General features: G+C 42.3%; 1 protein-coding gene and 1 long non-coding RNA gene across 4 annotated transcripts in view; one reads left to right on the top strand and one right to left on the bottom strand.

Annotated features, from left to right (window-relative positions):
- RAB23 (RAB23, member RAS oncogene family) overlaps positions 1–17,826 on the bottom strand; it is a 907,660-nt gene that overhangs the window by 539,872 nt on the left and 349,962 nt on the right. Inside the window, exon 1 of one of the 2 annotated variants that reach the window (XM_044063338.1) lies at positions 2,388–2,586. The exons of the other annotated variant lie outside the window; for it this stretch is intronic. The gene's annotated coding sequence lies outside the window, so the exon portion shown is untranslated. Of the gene's footprint in view, positions 1–2,387; positions 2,587–17,826 lie in introns of those variants that run through there. 2 annotated transcript variants of the gene reach the window in all.
- The window catches only part of LOC122794702, a 332,312-nt gene continuing 317,211 nt past the window's right edge, over positions 2,726–17,826 (top strand). Inside the window, exon 1 of one of the 2 annotated variants that reach the window (XR_006363677.1) lies at positions 2,726–2,870. This is a non-coding gene — a long non-coding RNA (uncharacterized LOC122794702). The remainder of the gene's footprint in view (positions 2,871–17,826) is intronic. The other variant, XR_006363678.1, reaches the window with a different exon arrangement.

The raw sequence follows: 17,826 nt of genomic DNA, 5'->3' as shown, positions 1-17,826 counted from the left end.
CTCATGGAGTGCTATCTACCTTAGTAACTTATGTTTACGAAGACTCAGTTATTACTAAAACTCAGTTATTACTAAGAATGCTTCATATCATTTATTTCATTCTAGTCGATAAAAAATATAAATAGAATTATGGGACTTCCATATTACAAAAAAATTCTGTCCCAAGTATTCTGTTTAACAATTATAGTAAAAGCAGCTTAACACAGCACCTGTTCTTGTTCACTATTAAGTCTTACAAAAAAAAGTTTGTAAATTATACTTGCAAAAGATTTCTATCCTATAACTATTTGTGTACTGATTACATGAAAAAGGATACACCACAATGGTTTTAACAGATAAAATAAATCAAAAATAAGTATATTAAAATGATTGTATCTGGATTTAGAAAGCATATTCATGGTCAATGCTTTAACTAGGGGCCATGCACTTCTTTTCTCTAGAGCAGACGTGTCCACCCAATGGCCCGCGGGCCGCACGTGGCCCTCAGAGCTCTTCCATGCAGCCCATGACCTTTAACTGCAACTTCAGTGTATGCATGTGCCAAAACATTTTTTTTGTTTGCTTTTCGCACCCGTGACCTGTAACCACTAAGTTGATGTGCGCATGCCCTAAAGCACCCTTCCTGTTTTGTGTTTTTGCACCAAAGTAGGATCTGTGTGTTCCCGCCGCTGTGTTATTTTGCACCGAACAATCAGTGTGTGTGTGTGTGTGTGTGTGTGTTCACGCTCAGTAAGGATTCGTGTACGGATTTGCAGTTGTTGTCTTTGAAAGGGACAGCACCTAACTGTATTAATAGGCAAGTGTGGAGTGAGTGATTGACTGACTTGAGTGCATGCATGAAAGCAAAATGTTTGTGTGCGTGAAAGTAGAAGAAGGGTATGTGTGTATGGCGTACCTGTCAACTGCAAGGATTTTGGAAGAATGAAAGAATCTAAACAAAGTACCATGAGATTTCATTCAAGCTGGACATGTTGTGCAGCAAGGAAGTTATTTATATATCAGATGGGGAAAAGGCTACATCAATGAGAAACGTTTGCATGGAAATTAACACAAATAAAACAGTACTGCATTTAGGCTCACTGGTCGTTACTAGACATGCTGACCTGGGGATCACTGGACACACTAGCCCAGATTTCTCTCAATTTAGAGAGTAGCTGCCCTTTAAAATTTACTTATGCTATTGACATTTACACTTTAGTTATCGACAGCACGCTGTAGCAAGAATGAAGAACAGTTAAAAGTTGGTTGAGAGCTTCATAGTAAGTCCTTACCAAAAGTTCCACTTTTTGTTAATTTATACCACATCAGATTCAGTAGAGATTGTGTTTTCACATTTCTGAGAGTTAGATCACAAAACATATCCTCGGGGTGACTGACAAGCCTAATGTCTGTGAAGCGGAATGGAAATGAGGCAGGAGTGGCATGCCATGCATATTAGCCTGTGACATCGCGCATATAATGAATGTAGATGAGCGGCTCTTGAGATCTCCTGCCTGCGCAAGTTCTCACCGAGTGTGCAAAATATATTCCAACATACTGACAAAAGATCATATATAATCCGTTGTTTAAAGTTAATTATAGCGTTATACTTGAAATATATGCTATTTCCAGTGTCAGAATTATGCAAATACCTGTGAGTAGCAGAATATTCCGTCAACACCATGCACGCAATACTAATATATGAAAAAAGCAGGCTTTTTAAAGCAGTTTCTCTCCTGCACCAAGTCATTTCTGTAGCGTCTTGCCAGAGTCTCAATAATCTCGTGAACTGCAGAGTCAAATGCATTCCTAAAGGTACGCACACAATGCACATGTCAAGTGCTGTCAATTTCTGGCCTCAGAAATAAGTGATACAAGTGATTCATATCATTACTACCAGCGAAAATAGCTCATTTTGTTCCTAAATGGACAAACATTAAAGGACTGTAAACAACTCTCTACTCAAACGTAAACGCAACTATGACCTGGTAGAGCTAGACTTGTTCATAATGTTCATGTCCCCACCCGATGGAGAGAGTGATGACCAAGTTAAGGACCCCTAGACTTCAAGTAGGTAACAATTTTAAAGCAGTAATAGGGGATATTATTTCAGTAAATAAGTAAGCCGTAAAAGCACAGCTGCTGTTGCTGCAATTAAGTGAAGTCCACGAAAAGTTTGTGTGTGAAAATACATGCAGTGGTGGACCCCTGTTTGGGCGGCGTTTGCTGCAGCGCATCTAGTGAGCCAGTACACTAACATCGCCCCTGCCCGTTCTATTGTCTGTAACGATATTAATATTTTTAAAAATAACTGCTTTCCGATACATCCCCCCGGTTATTTTTGAATTTGTCCAGAATTCATGAGCAAGAAAACTGAAAGATATGCTTCTAAGAATAACACCTCCTACCTTACAGCTGCAATAAAAACTCACACCTCTGGAAAACTAGCGAAGCACGTTAATGTTTTTTTCTTACTCGAAACACACATTAAGAATTCAAACATTTCCTTGAGTCCATCACAAACGTCATAAGCAACTGTGATCCAATACGACAATCATACAAAACCAACTCATCAAGACATAAGAGACAACGCAGATGAAGCAAAATTCAACAAGTGTGTTTCTTCCGGGAAGCTCTTGTTGCTAGGTGGAGTTTTTATTCGACTGACATCCAAACAAAAAAGAATCAGCTCCGGCACTGTCTTAACCCTATCGCTGTGGAGTAATTGCGTGACGCTAGCATATTTAGGAATGTGAGGTGGAACTTGGAAGTAAAGTTTGTGTGAATTTTAAAGATGGCGTAACAAACAGTTTAGTAGGATAATATACAGGTTCCTTATAGTTACAAAAGCATATAGGTCCACAGCATTTATCCTTACAACAGCAGCGGTGGTGAGTTTTTCAAATAGTGCTGCATTTCTGTTTCATCTCCTTGTTAATCGTATTAGCTTTAGTCTAATACTGGTATCTCCTCTGAGAGCGGGGAACAAATGGATGGCAATCGGCAATCTTCTAACTTTGCTAAAACTGCGGTATCCAGTAATGTAGAGATACTTGCCTCAGGCTGCAACTATACTTTATTGAGGAAATTCTTGCATCCATTTCAGAGGGTAGCATGTCCAGTTCTGAACAGTGATTTTAGTTTTTTTTAATACCATTGCAGTAGAAAAATAAAACAGGTGAGCTGTAGCACATAAGCCATCGCTGTGTATGCAGAAAAACAATTACCAAACACCGACGAGCACTGCTGAACAGTGTGTCGGTTAAAAACGAGCATTAACTGAAAACCATGGTGTAAGTTGCCATGCATGGAGAATTTAGGAAGTACATATCGCATATAATACCCCAATTTTAATTTGTCATTTGTTACCAGGGTCTATTTGTCATTTTTTTTTAAATTTTCAGATGTAGGCAAACATTTTGGAGACATTGCAGTTTTACAGTACAACCAGAAGGTCATGTAAATTAGCATCATATAAAAATTCAGTTAGCCTTTTGTGATAAGGTGGAGGAGGATTTATTTCTCAGTGTAACCTGTTGAGGTTACACGGTAGTATCTCAGGTTAATTACATGGTTAAGCTTTGATGCCTGTGTTTTATCTGTGTTATGAGGTGTAGCACTTGAACATGCTCACAACACTCTTCACTCAGATTAAACTTTAATTGTTAATCATTAAGGAAGACTCCTGTCACTGCCACAGTAGTTACCACAATAAATGCTGGTCAGGGAAGAGCTATTTTAGTTCTGTATTTTAAGGTGATTTTTGCCCATTTTGTGAACAGTGTCCTTTGTGATCACTACAAGTCACCTTTGTAATGGAATCTTGTACATTAATGAGGGCACTGAGCTATGGGATTTCTGAAGGTTTCATTAGTTTGGACTGCAGTGCCTGTACAGTAAAAAGACTGCATGAATTGGACACTGAGGTTCCATAACGATTTTGAGTGGAACTTGCAGTAAAGTGACCATTTTATGTACTGACACGTTCTGATTAACGTGTCCCACTGCTCCATGCATGTCTGACTGCACAAAGTATGATGAGGTGTGGAGATGACATTCATTTTTGGGAATTGTTAGGTTGGGCTGGCAACTCAACACTGTAAAACTCCACTGCCAATCATGAGCAGACAGATGATCTGCTGTGGCGACCTCTAACCGGGAAAAGCCGAAAGAAGGAGTTGACTCGCTTGTAAATCAGTAACTGGTGTTCAAGACAACAGAATGACATTTTAGTCTTGTAAAACTAAATGTTTATGTAATAATGGGCAGTCAGCAGTAGACAACTGAAATATTAGGGAATAAAGCCTTTGTATTGTATGAGCAACTGGACAATGCAGACCTGATTCCTTTGCCAGATTTATCATTGTTTCCTTGCCCTTTGTATTATGGCCATATAAACAGACTTCCTACTGCATGTATTGAACATGGCCTTCCTGCTTAACCTCACTGATGAAAATGCTCCCAGAACCCCTGAAGTAAGGCATTCTCACTGGAAAGAATGCATGCAAGGTTACTTTGTACTGATTTAAATCCTGTGACGGAACATGTGGGAAGGACAGAGTATGTTGGCGGGAGTGTCAAGTACTTCTAGACTGAGCTAAGTGTTAGTTTTTTTTTTTTTTTTGTTCACATTGACCTCCTCACCATAGCATAGTAGACAGTATGGCAGTAAAAGTTGCAAGCTGCAAAAAGATAAATGCTGAAAACAAATGAAAATTGCGTGAGAGAGCTATACCAGACATACCATCCAAACTATATGTCCTTAGCTTTGAGTTAGTCTGCTTTGCAATGTGCAGCTTATGTAAATGTATGTCTACCCATCCAATTATCAGGACTAGACTTGAAATTAGTCAAAGTAATGCTTTGTTTGACCTATTGAGTAAATTCTTCCACAAGCTGGGACTACGTTGAGATATGAACCTCTCACTCAAGAGAAGCTGGTTAATTTGATGGTATATAAACTTTGTTCCCCAGTGCAACTGTTTGCAGTGTCACTGGCTTTGCAAAAAAAAGTCTCATCAAAGATGACCTTGAGCAGCTGGTAGGCTACACGGTAAGATGGTTGAAGGATTTAAGGACTTCATTTTTTTTTTTTTTTTTTTGGTTAGAAGTTTTAATTTAGGCCAAAACATTATTAAAAATATCACTTTCACACCACCAAACAAGATAAAGTAAATGTTGGTTATAGTTTTGATTCTTCATAGGTTCATAGGTTTATACTAGGCTATCTGCCCTAGGGCATTTATAAGCCTAGCCAGAGTATGTTTGGCTTTCGCCACCCATTTTAAATTAATTTTGCTATGCCCTTTTTCGAGGTTAGTATACTGTGCCTCTGTCTAACAGTGACACAGAAGTGATACCCGGGGTAAACCTACGATCTCCCATCCACTCATCAAGATTCCTCTTGAAAAGAGTCAATGAGGGACTCTGCCTAACCTGGACTGGGATTTTATTCCAGAGTGAAGGGAGCCTCTGGGTTATGAATCTGTCCCACCAGCATGTCCTATTTATTTCAGTGCTGAGGTTCAAGTCTCTCGAGCGTGTAGCTCAATGGGATTTGGATTTTTTGAGGTGCAGCATGATCCTTAATTCCGGGTTGGACATGGCCTTATACGTCAGGCACAGGTCACCTCTGGGCGGTATGCCACTGAGTAGAGCTAGAGTTTCTTTAACCGGGCAGCATATGGCATCTGTTTGAGCCCTTTGATCCTCTTGGTGAGGTACTTTTGGGGTCTTTCCAGTTGCTGCAGGTGTTTGGTAAGGTACATCCCAAAAGGGGCATTGTACTCAATTATGGGCCTGATGAGGGATGAGTAAAGAGGCACGATGACCTCCCCTAATCTAGATGTGAATCCCTTCATGATTAGGTGGGCTATATAAAATGTTTTTCTAACCACTTTGGCCACGTGGTTGTCAAATGAGAGATTGCTATCAACTTGGGTCCCCAGGTCCCTAATTACTTCTTCTGTACTTAATGGATTACCACCTATGTGGTAATTTGTGAGCACTTTGTTTTGCCAAAGGGCTGACTATACACTTTTTGGCTTTTAGCTTGAGGCCATGGCTCTGGCACCAGTTGTCTGTTTCTATGAGGCCCTTTTGGAGGATGCTTGTGTCGGCTGGAGAGTCGATTATGGCACCCAGTTTGCAGTCATCTGCGAACTTGGTCAGCCACAGTCCTTCCGTGTTGGCCTGTACCTCCGAGAAATATATACCAAACAAGAGAGGTCCCAGGACTGAGCCTTGTGGGACACCACTTGTAACTGGTTTGGAGTCTGACATGGCTCCAGCAATTCTAACCATGTGGGTTCTGTCCTTGAGCCAGTTTGCAACCCATCTAGTGACATAGGGGTTTATATTTAAGCTGGTGAGCTTATCTATAATGCCCGAAAGTGGGGTATTGTATCGAAGGCTTTTGCGAGGTCCAGACAGGCTGTGTGGACCACCTTCCTTCGCCAATGGCCTTGGTGACTGTTTCAAAGAAGTCAACCAGGTTTAAGAGGCAGGATCTGCCCTTAACAAAGCCAAACTGGGTAGGATCCAGTGTCTGTAGGTCCCCAATATCTTTATTTATGAGATCCATGATGATCCTTTCCATAGCTTTGCAGACCAAGCTAGTCAGGCTTATGGGGCGATAGTTTCCAGGGTCCGTTGAGGCACCACCTTTGTGGAGAGGGACCACTGTTGCTGTACGCCACTCTTTGGGTACATATCCTGTAGTAAGGCTGAGATTGAACAGTAGTTTTATGTTTGGGTTTAGCTCTTCTTGGAGTTCATGTAGGGCGCAGCCTGGGACACCGCCTGGTCCCATTGATGCTGTGTTTTTTGCTTTGGAGAGGGCGGCTGCCACCTGAGCATCTGAGATGTCGGGGGGGGGGCAGCACTCTGCTGGGATAGATATTTGCCCTTTTGGTGGGGAGGGGGGGGGAGAAGTTTGCGCTGAACCTGTCAGCTAGGATGTTGGCAATGTCTGTGGGATCAGTGTATTTTTTGTCATTTTGGACTAATTCTGAGCATATCTGGGAATTCCCACCCAGGTTCCTAACATAACTAAAGAAAGCCTTGTGATTATCCTTAGTGTCCTGTGCAATTTTTCCCTCGAAGCTGGCCTTTGACGATTTTATGAGTGCCCTTAGTTTTTTGCTAATACTGATCAGAGATGTCCTCCCTTTTTGGGATTTTGCTCTATCATGTAGTAGCTTCCTCCTTCTATTGTATAGTTTGTTTATGGCTGGGGTCCACCAGACAGGTCGTCTGCCTTTGGAGGATTGGGTCTTGCTTTTATTTGGGGTTGCATGATCCATGCAGTCCTGAAGGTGTTCATAGAATGCATTTATAAAGGATTCTGCGGTCTGGGCCGTATTTTCCACAGGCCCGGAGGCTTTGAAGGATTCCACCTCGGTTTTGAGGAGTGTGAAATTTGCTTTAGAGAAGTTTTTCACTGTGGTTTTCTGGGCAGGGGTGGGGTCGGATGTGAATATCCAGTGAGATCAGTTTATGGTCTGATCTTACCAGTGAGGGATACACTTCTGGTCTGGAGCATAGAGTCCCCATGTTGGTGATGATCAGGTCCAGTATGTTTTCCCCTCTTGTGGGAGTGGTAACAAGTTGTTCCATAGCATTTGAGTTTATGAATTCTAGGAACCTTTGGGCAAGGGTGTTGGAGCTAGAGTAATGCTCCCAATCTATGTTTGGGTAGTTGAAGTCGCCCAATATAATGGTGTTCGGAGAGACCTTCATATTTTCCAGTGTTCTCAGGAAGGCCGAGTGGGGTTCCTGGGTTTGGGAAGGTGGTCTGTAGCAGGCTATAAACTGGAAGGCAGTTTTACCCACTGTTAGTTGCACATGGATAGTCTCTGATGCTTCATGCTTTGCCACCAACCTGGAGGTGTGGGTATCTTTGATGAATATCGATACTCCCCCTCCTTTTGTGGTTCGGTCCAAGTTTTGGGGCCGAAAAGCATGGTATGATGTATAACCTGGTAGTGCTGGGGTGCTCTCGGGAGCCCTGAACCAGTTCCTGTTCTTGGAAACACACAAAGGCCCTCTCTCTCTCTCTCTCTCTCTCTCTGTCTCTACTCAATGGTAAACCATGGCACAGAAATTTGTTTTCTTTTTTTTTTTGTATTGCAAAATCAGGGATTTCAAACAAGCTTAACATAAAGAGTGAAACAAGTAATCAACATATATAACAATTTTCAATATACATCATAGCTAGATATTTTAACAGACAACTACAATGTGCAAGCATTTAAACAGTACAAAAAGAAACTAGAAATCTAAAGTAGCTGAGACAGAACCTTGTCATCCATAATCTACACGCAGTCCCAACATAGCATATCCTAATTAAATATATGGCTTCTTTCCCTATAAAGAGCTCCTCCATCTCTGGTCTTTTAAAGGCACAGTTCTTATGCTATTTGTTTTCTAATTTTTTTTGTCCTTGTTTATGACTGTCACCTGGGCTGCTGCCCCCTCAGCCTCATACTTCTTCATAGTTTAGTACTAAGTTAACTGCCCTTCCGAGTCATTTTAAGCCTAGCCAATTATCCCTTGTGAGACTCAAACCCTGCACTTTGTGTTTGTAAGGCAAACACTTTAGCCATTAAGCCACCCTCCCAACCCCTTTGCACCAACTGATGATTACCACCCACCAATTAATGTGCAGATAGCAAATGTTCAGGCAGCTCTTAAAGATCAGTTAAGTTTAACAGTATTTCTAGAACTGTTAGCAACCACGCAAATTTCTGGTTGAGGTAATCTATGAGGATGCCTAGAAACTTTAGCAAGTTTTTTTTCCCTACCTCAGCATATGTTAGACTACTGTTCTGGTGCTGTAGTTATATACAGTTTTTGTAGAGTTGCTGATTTTCTTAAATACAGACCAGTTGGCATAATGGATATGGCCTTCACCTCCCATGCATAAGGTATAATGTTTGATCCTGACTTCCAGCCAATGCCTCAGTTTGCTTGTTCTTCCTGTGTCTCTGTGATTACACATCTGAGTGGACTGTGGTCTTGCCCAAGTCCCTCACGACTGATTGTGTGCTTACAGCATTGTTATTAATGTGATAATTTGTGGGGACATCACTCTCCCCAAAGGGGATGACAATGCATTTTTTGGCATTTAGCTTGAGCCTATGTGTCTGCCACCAGTCATTTGTTTGGGTGAGACCCTCTTATTCAGAATTGATTGAAGTCAGTAACGTGAATTTTTTACTTTATTGCAAATTTGTTGGCTTACTTTTGTGGGTTATAGTATTGTAGGACTGCTAATGTTGACATTTTATGTACTTGGACTGCTGGAGTTGTTTTCCCAGTGAGAATTGGAAGTGCTGTAGTGAATAACTAAAATGACAGTGGTAGTGTATGCCAGTTTTTTCTTTGCAAGTGAATGCGTTTCCTTGGGTAGCATGCAAAGTAAACAGTGTTTAACTTGATGGTAGGGCTGTGATGAGGTTATTGAAAGCTACCATCCTTGTACCAGTAAGAAACCGTTACTTACATGCTAACTATACATGTTCAAGCTCTATCGCAGTCCATCTGAATTTCATGAATTATATGCAGAACTTTTCAAAAGGTCTAGCATTAGTGGTACAAAGTACAGACCAACAGTCACAATAAATGTGATATGCTTTACATGTATAGTGGCTGTTTTGAAGAGTAATGGTATTAGTACTACAAGTGAAACAAAGCACCTCATTGGCCCTCCTTAAATGCAGTCTGGACAACTGGATGGATAACTGTAAATTCACCCCAGGGGTTCCACCTTTGTCTCTCCTGCCTGGATATTTCTTGTGTTATGTTGTGGATGTAAAATGGTTCTTCCAACACCATTAACACATACTACAACTATGGCTAGTTTTAATTTTTATTTCCTTATTAATAAAGTAGTTAATACTAGTTACTCCTTTTTACTTTTCAGCATGGTTTCTGCATCATGCCAAAATAAAACTGATGCAATGGAAAGAAAAATAGTGGATGAAAGGAGAGTGTTTCAGGAGAAATGGACTGACGACTGTTTCTTTGTTGAATCTATTAATAAAGTGCTCTGCTTACAATGCAGAGAAGTGGCATGCATTTTCAAGGACTTCAATTTGAAAAGGCATTATATTCAAATGCACCCAAAATTAAGTGAATTGCAAGGTGTGCGCCGTAGACAAAAAAAATATTAGATTTAAAAAAAAAAATCTTACATTCCAACAACAGAGCTGTTTCGAAAATCAGCTACTCAACCTGATTCCTTAGTCAAGGCAAGTTATGTTGTAGCAAATTTAATTGCTAAAAAATCCAAGGTATTTGCTGATGGTGAATTTATTAAAGAATGTCTTGAAAGTGTAGCAGACAATTTGTCCTGAAAAAAATCAGATTTTTCTAAAATAAGTTTATCACACCAGACAATCGCTAGGCGTGTGGAAGATATAGCCAAATATATTGAAAATACTTTCGGTAGCGTTGTTGCCTCACAGCAAGAGGTTCTCCCTTTCGATTCTCGGTTGGAGTGCGGGGAATACCTTCTGTGTGGAGTCTACATATCCTCCCTGCGGTTGGGTGGGCGTTCAAAAGACATGCTTAAATGGGTGTGCCTTCGTTGAAGGTTGGACATCAAGCTGGCAGCTCGGCGTTCGTGAAAATCTACTGCCAATCATTAGCGGACAGGAGTTCCGCTGTGCCGACACCTAACCGGGAAAAGCCGAAAGACAAACAACAACATTGAAAATACTTTGGAGTCATGGTGTGCAACTTTCAAGTTTTACTCCATAACTTTGGATGGCAGCACTGATATTACAGATAGGGCACAACTTGCCATATTTATTCGAGGTGTTGACAATTTCAATATTACTGAAGAGCTGGCCTCTCTGGTTCCACTGAAAGATACCGCAAAGTCTGTTGATTTGCATAATGGACTAAATAAGTGGAATAAGGCAATCAGCTAGCAGACTACAAGAGCATTTTTGAGAGTATACAGATTACATTTAGTCATCCTACAAATATATATTGAGAAAAATGTCAAAACAGTTAGATTACAGCAGCAGCATTTTTTTAAAGTAGTAGTAGTATAAAAAAGGCAACATAGGGGTAAAGTGTTTTTTTTTTTTTTGCAGTTGAATCAAACAAGATACAGTAAAGTATAAGAGAGAGGAATACATAGATTAGCAGAGTGAAGTAGAGAGTTATCAAGGAGGGTTTGAGCATTGGCAGATCCATTTCCTGTTGAAATGTTCTTTTAGAGTTAGTTTAAATTGTTTGGGATGTGTGTGTTCAAATTTTGAGGGGAAGTTTGTTCCATTCAGTAGAGGGGTAGTAGCTGTATAAGCAAAACCCTGCTTTAGATTTGGGCTTATACTTTTTTAAGAGGTCTTGGGAAGGGCTGCGGAGGTGTCTTGAAGGAGCATAGTGGGAGATGATAAGGCTGGACAAGAAAGGTGGCTGGTAAAGAATTGAGTGCATGGTTTGGAGTTGAGAGAGAAGGCGAAGGTGATGTAGCTCAAGCCAGTTTAAATATCTTAGAGACAGTGGAGAGATCTATAGGATTACTGAGTTGCAAATCTAGCAACTTTGTGGTATGTAGTCTCAAGTCTAGTGAGGAGAAAGGAGTTAAGGTTAGTAAGGATTTGTGAGCAATTTGTTAAGCAGGGAAGAAGGTAGGCATGAGTGAGGGCTATTCTAGCTTCCTGAGTGAGAACTTTCTTTTTTATTTCTGTATAGTAGATCTAATTTAAGGTGAGTTTTCCTGATACAGTTATTTATGTGGAGGTCGAACTTTAGTTGATTATCAGTTGTGATACCAAGGAGTTTTGAGCTAGGTTCAACTATAATAGGGGTCTTGTTAAGTGACTGGATAGTAAAAGAGGTCTTTATGTGGTTGGATGTTTTAGGGAGGAAGAGTAGGAGTTTTGTTTTTTTTAGGGTTGAGGATGTGTTGATTGTTTGAGAGCCATGTTTCTACTGAGTTAAAGGACGACCGGGTAGCTGATAAGAGTTCAGAGGGAGAGTTTGCTATTGTTATGACTGTAGAGTCATCAGTGTATTGTATAATAGAGGAGAGTGGGCAAGAGGTATAGAGCACATTTGTGAAAATGTTGAATAGTAGTGGCCCTAAAATGGATCCTTGAGGGACACCCATTTTATTGGAAGGGGAGTAGATAAAGCAGTGTCCCATTTTACAGATTGGAGTCTATCTTGTAGATAGCTTTCAAACCATGCCACTGTATCAGGGGAGAAGCTGAGGTTAGACAGTTTGTTTATTAGTAGACAGTGAGGAAACGGTATCAAAGGCCTTTGAAAGATCTAGGAAAAAGACATGAGATACGTTTATGGTCTTCTCTGGCCAGGGAAATAGTATTGAGAAAGGACAGACATGCAGTATAGGTGCTATGCTTTGGTTGAGAACCATGTTGTGTAGGTGTAAGTAAGTTTTCCTGAGAGAGATGATCCATGACTTGAGTATGTATGCATTTTACAAGAACTTTTGACAGAGGGGAGAGGATGGCAATGGGTCTAAAGTTAGAGATTTCAGTGGAGTTACCTCCTTTGTGGATAGGTAGGATGTAGAACCGTTTCCAGATGGATGGTACTTTGGATTCAGAGATTAAGCGGTTTATGATGATAGAGATGGGAAAGGCAAGTGAGTGAGCAGCTGTTTGAAGAAAGTGTGATGGGATGTTATCAGCAGATACTGAGCATGGTTTCAGTTTGGAGAGTAGGGTTCAGATGTATGTTGTGGAGATGGGCTTGAGGGAGAAGATTTTGGGAGGAGTAGTTGTTGAAGAGGAAGCTGGGTTTATGGGGTTCCTTGTATTGGAGCTATTGGAGTTATAGTTTGGATATTGATTCAACAAAGTAAGTATTGAAGGTGTCTTTTCTGGGGTAGGGTTGGGTGAGGTAGGGTTTCCAGGATGAAGTATTTGGCTCATAGGTAGGTACTAGGCTATTAGCCCTAGGGCCTATATAAGCCTAGCCAAAAAGGTACCCTGGCGTTCACCACCCAAGAAAATGATTTTCCTGTGCCCCTGTCGAGCAGAGCCACAGAAGTGATCCCTGGGGTGACTTTCCTATTTCCCATCTAATCATCAAGATTTTTCTTGAAGAGTGCTAATGAGGAGCTCTGTTTGACATAGGTAGTCTGTTCCAGAGTATGGGAACTTTCTGGGACAGGAATCTATCCCTCCAGCATGTTCTGTTTATTGTGGTTACAAGGCTTAGGTCCCTAGAGCATGTAGCTTGGAGGGATTGGGATTTCTTTAAGTGGGGCATGTCCAACAGCTCTGGGTTTGACATAGCTTTGTATATTAGGCAGAGATCGCCTCTGAGTAGGCGATATGCGACAGAGTAAAGCTGAAGTTTTTTGAGACGGTCTACGTAGGGTATCTGTTTGAGGCCAGTAATCCTCTTTGTGAGGTATTTCTGTGGCCTTTCCAGTTGTTGTAGATGTCTTGTGAGGCACATACCGAAAGGGGCGTTGTACTCTATAATGGGTCTAATGAGTAGAGTGGAACAATGACCTCTTTTCTTCTGGATGGGAAACCTTTTGTGATGAGATGAGCCATGTAGAAGGATTTCCTGACCACTGTGGCGATGTGATTATCAAAGGAGAGACTACTGTCCACATGTCTCAAGGTCTCTTATCACACTTTCGGCGTTAAGTAGACTACCACTTATGTGGTAGTTCATGGGTACAGAGTTTTTACCAAAGGGGATGACAATACACTTTTTGGCATTAAGCTTCAGGCCATGGCTTTGACACCAGGCAACTGTCTCAGTGAGGCCCTTTTGTAGTATGTTCACATCGTTAGGAGTTTTGATCATGGCTCCTAGTTTGCAGTCATCTGCAAACTTTGTTAGCCAAAGACCTTCTGTGTTAGCCTGTACTTCAGAGAAGTAGATAGCAAACAGGAGAGGACCCACGACTGAACCCAGTGGTACTCCACTTGTCACTGGTCTGAAGTCGGATTTGGAGTCTGCTACTTTCACAGTGTGGGTTCTGTCTGTGAGCCAGTTGGCAACCCATCTTGTGACAGAGATTTATACCTAGTTTAGTGAATTTATCTATAATTCCAGAGTGGGGGATGGTGCCGAAAGCCTTGGCGAGATCTAGATAAGCTGTGTTTACCACCTTACCCTCATCTATGGCTTTGGTGACTGCTTCAGAGAAGTCAGTCAGGTTTAGGAGACATGATCTGCCTTTTACAAACCCGAACTGGGTAGGGTCCAGAGTTTGGAGATTACCAATGTCTTTGTTTATGAGTTCCATGATGATATGTTCCATGGCCTTGCAGACCAGGCTCGTCAGGCTAATGGGGCGGTAGTTCCCAGGGTCTATCGTAGCTCCCCCTTTGTGGAGTGGGATAACTGTCACGGTGCGCCATTTAGTGGGCACAAAGCCTGAGGTGAGCCTATGATTGAACATGGTACTTAGGTAGGGTGCTAGTTCATTCTGTAGTTCGTGTAGAACGCAGCCTGGGATATTGTCAGGTCCCATGGATGCTGTGTTCATGGCTTTGGAGAGTGTGTTTTTTACCTGTGCAGTCATGATTACAAGAACTTTGCATTCTTCCGGTATAGAGATGGGCCTTCTAGGGGGTGAGGGGGGTAAAGTTAGCACTGAACCTATCTGCCAGGATGTTGGCAATATCAGTTGGTTCTGTATATTTAGTGCCATTGTGCAGTAACTCTGAGCAGATCTGAGTGTTGCCATTAAGATTCTTGACATAGCTATAGAATGCTTTGTGTTTGTCTTTAGAGTCAACGGCAATTTTGTTTTCGTAACTAGCTTTGGAGAATTTTATGAGGCATCTCAGCTTCTTACTGAGGTTGACCAGGGAGTTCCTCCAGTCATGGGATTTTACTCTTTTTTTTTTTTTTTTTTTGTAACAGTTTCTTTCTTCTGTTGTAGAGTTTAAGGCAGAGGACCACCATATTGGCTTCCTTTTTTTGGAGGATAGCATCTTGGTTCTATTAGGGATAGCATGATCCATGCACTCGTGTAAGTGCTTATAAAGTGCATTTGTGTAGGATTCAGCAGTCGTACCTCTATTGTCCGTCTGCATGGGTGTCATGAAGTTTGCCACTTCTGTCTTAAGAAGTGTGAAGTTGGCTTTGGAGAAGTTTTTTACGGTGGTTTCCCTAATTGGGGTTGGGGGCGGGATGTGGATGTGTAGGGTGATTAGCTTGGAGTCAGATCGACCAACGAGGAATTGCCCTCTGGTGTGGAACACCGGTTGCCCATGTTGGTAATGATCTGGTCTAGGATATTGCTGCCCCTGGCGGGGGTGTGAATAAGTTGATCCAAGGTGTTGTAATTTATGAATTCCAGAAAACGTTGAGCAAAAGAGTTGGTACACGAGTAGTTTTCCCAGTTAATGGTGGGGTAGTTGAAATCGCCCATTATTAGGGTGTTGGGTTGTACCCTAATACTTTTCATTATTAAGAAATGAGGAGTGGGAATCCTGGGGCATGGTGGGGGGTCTGTAGCAAGCTACAGTTTGGATTGCGGTCTTGCCCAGAGTTAGTTGCACTTGGATAATCTCGGATGCATTATGCTGTGCAACTAGCCTGGAGGTGTGGATATCCTTAATGAATATGGACACGGCTCCACCTTTAGTCCTTCGTTCCGGGTTAGGTGGCCGAAAGGTGTGGTATGAATTATAGCCTGGTAACGCAGGGGTGCTCTCTGGAGCTTTCAACCAGGTCTCTGTCACTGCACAGATGTGTATGTTCTCCATTTTAAGGAGTGTCTCGAGTGAGTGCATTTTGAGGTTTAGATTTCTAGCATTACCCTCAGGTTTTGCTTCCTTGTACCTGTTATGGTGGTGAATTGGTCATTTGAACCTTGCCTAAAAAAGGCACTATAGTGGTGGCAAGAGCCTTATCCAGTATCCGGAATCCCAAGGGCAACAGGTGCAGGCCATCTCTGGCAAAGCATCATGGTCTGTCGATCATGTCGTCCCAGGCAGACAAATACTGGATCCCCTTAGAATGACACCAGAAGCTTAGCCAATTGTTGAAGTCAATCATTTTGTGCTTGTGCTGTGGTATCATTCTGGGTGATGGCAGGATGCTACTCAGGGCTAGGGTCATACCTGCCTGGGCTACAAGGTCGGAGAGCTCCTCCATGTCTCTTTTCATGTAGTCCAGGGAGGTATGTCTCAGGTTATTCACACTAACATGGACAATGACAGTGTCATATTTGTACTTGTTGTGGAGTGATCTGAGTGCGTGCGTTATGTGGCGGATCCTGGCACCTGACAGTAACTTTCTCCTTGTTTAGCCTGGTGAGTGGAACATCAGTGTGCCTGACTATAGAGTCACTTATGACTGGAATGTTGGGTACGTTATGCCTTATGGGCTGTGGTTGAGTGGCACACTGAGTTTGTGGGCCATGTGTCATTTGCGTTGTGTTGGGGGTGGAGTTTGCTTTTCTTATAGGTTCATAGGTTCATAGGTTCATACTAGGCTATCTGCCCTAGGGCATTTGTAAGCCTAGCCAGAGTGTGTGTGGCTTTCATCACCCCTTGGGATGAGAATACTATACCCATTAGTTTGCTGTGCCTCTGTCCAGCAGTGATACAGAGATGATTCCCGGGGTAAACCTACGATCTCCCATCCACTCGTCAAGATTTCTCTTGAACAGAGTCAGTGAGGGGCTCTGCCTCACATGGACTGGGATTCTGTTCCATAGTGTAGGGAGTCTCTGGGTGATGAATCTGTCCCTCCAGCACGTCCTATTTATATCCGTGTTGAGGTTTAAGTCTCTTGCTCTCGTGGCTCTGGTGGATTTGGATTTTTTGAGGTGGAGCATGTCCATTAATTCGGGTTGGACATGGCCTTGTATGTCAGGCACAGATCACCTCTGAGCAGGCGGTATGCGACTGAATAGAGCTGGAGTTTCTTCAGTCGGGCATCGTATGACATATGTTTGAGCCCCTTTATCCTTTTGGTGAGGAACTTTTGGGGTCTTTCCAACTGCTGCAGGTGTCGGGTAAAGTACATTCTGAATGGGGCGTTGTACTCAATCATTGGTTTGATAAGTGAAGAGTACAGGGGTACAATGACCTCTCCTGATCTGGATGTTAATCCTTCATGATCAGGTGGGCAATGTAGAAGGTCTTCCTAACCACTTTGGCAATGTGAGTGTCAAAAGAGAGGTTACTGTCAACTTGGGTCCCCAGGTCCCTGATAACTTCTTCCGTGTTTAATGGATTACCACCTATGTGGTAATTAGGGGTTACCTTGTTTTTCCCAAAGGGTATGACTATACATTTTTGGCATTTAGCTTAAGGCCATGGCTCTGGCACCAGTTATCCATTTCTATGAGACCTTTCTGGAGGATGTCTGTGTCTGATGGAGTGTCAATTATGGTGCCCAGTTTGCAGTCATCTGCAAATTTTGTCAGCCACAATCCCCCTATGTTTGCCTGCACTTCAGAAAAATAAATGCCGAACAAGAGGGGCCCAGGACTGAGCCCTGTGGGACACCGCTCGTGACCCGGCTTAGAGTCTGACATGGCACCAGCAACTCTAACCCTGTGTGTGTTCTGTCCTTGAGCCAGTTTGCAACCCATCTTGTGACATATGGGTTTACATCTAAGCTGGTGAGCTTTTCTATGATGCCCGAGTGGGGTATTGTGTTGAGCAGCTTTTGCTAGGTCAAGGTAGGCTGTGTGAACTGCCTTACCCTCATCAATGGCCTTAGTGACTGTTTCGAAAAAGTCGACCAAGTTCAAGAGGCAGGATCTGCCCTTGACAAAGCCAAATTGGGTAGGATCCAGTGTCTGTAGGTCCCCAATGTCTTTATTTATGAGTTCCATTATGATCCTCTCCATAGCTTTGCAGACAAGGCTCGTCA

Source organism: Protopterus annectens, chromosome 2.part1, assembly GCF_019279795.1.
Source record: "Protopterus annectens isolate FY-2018-M chromosome 2.part1, PAN1.0, whole genome shotgun sequence".
In the NCBI taxonomy this organism is placed as follows: Eukaryota; Metazoa; Chordata; order Ceratodontiformes; family Protopteridae; genus Protopterus; species Protopterus annectens.
Note: the sequence above shows the minus strand (reverse complement) of the source record. Positions and strands in the feature narration are given on the sequence as shown.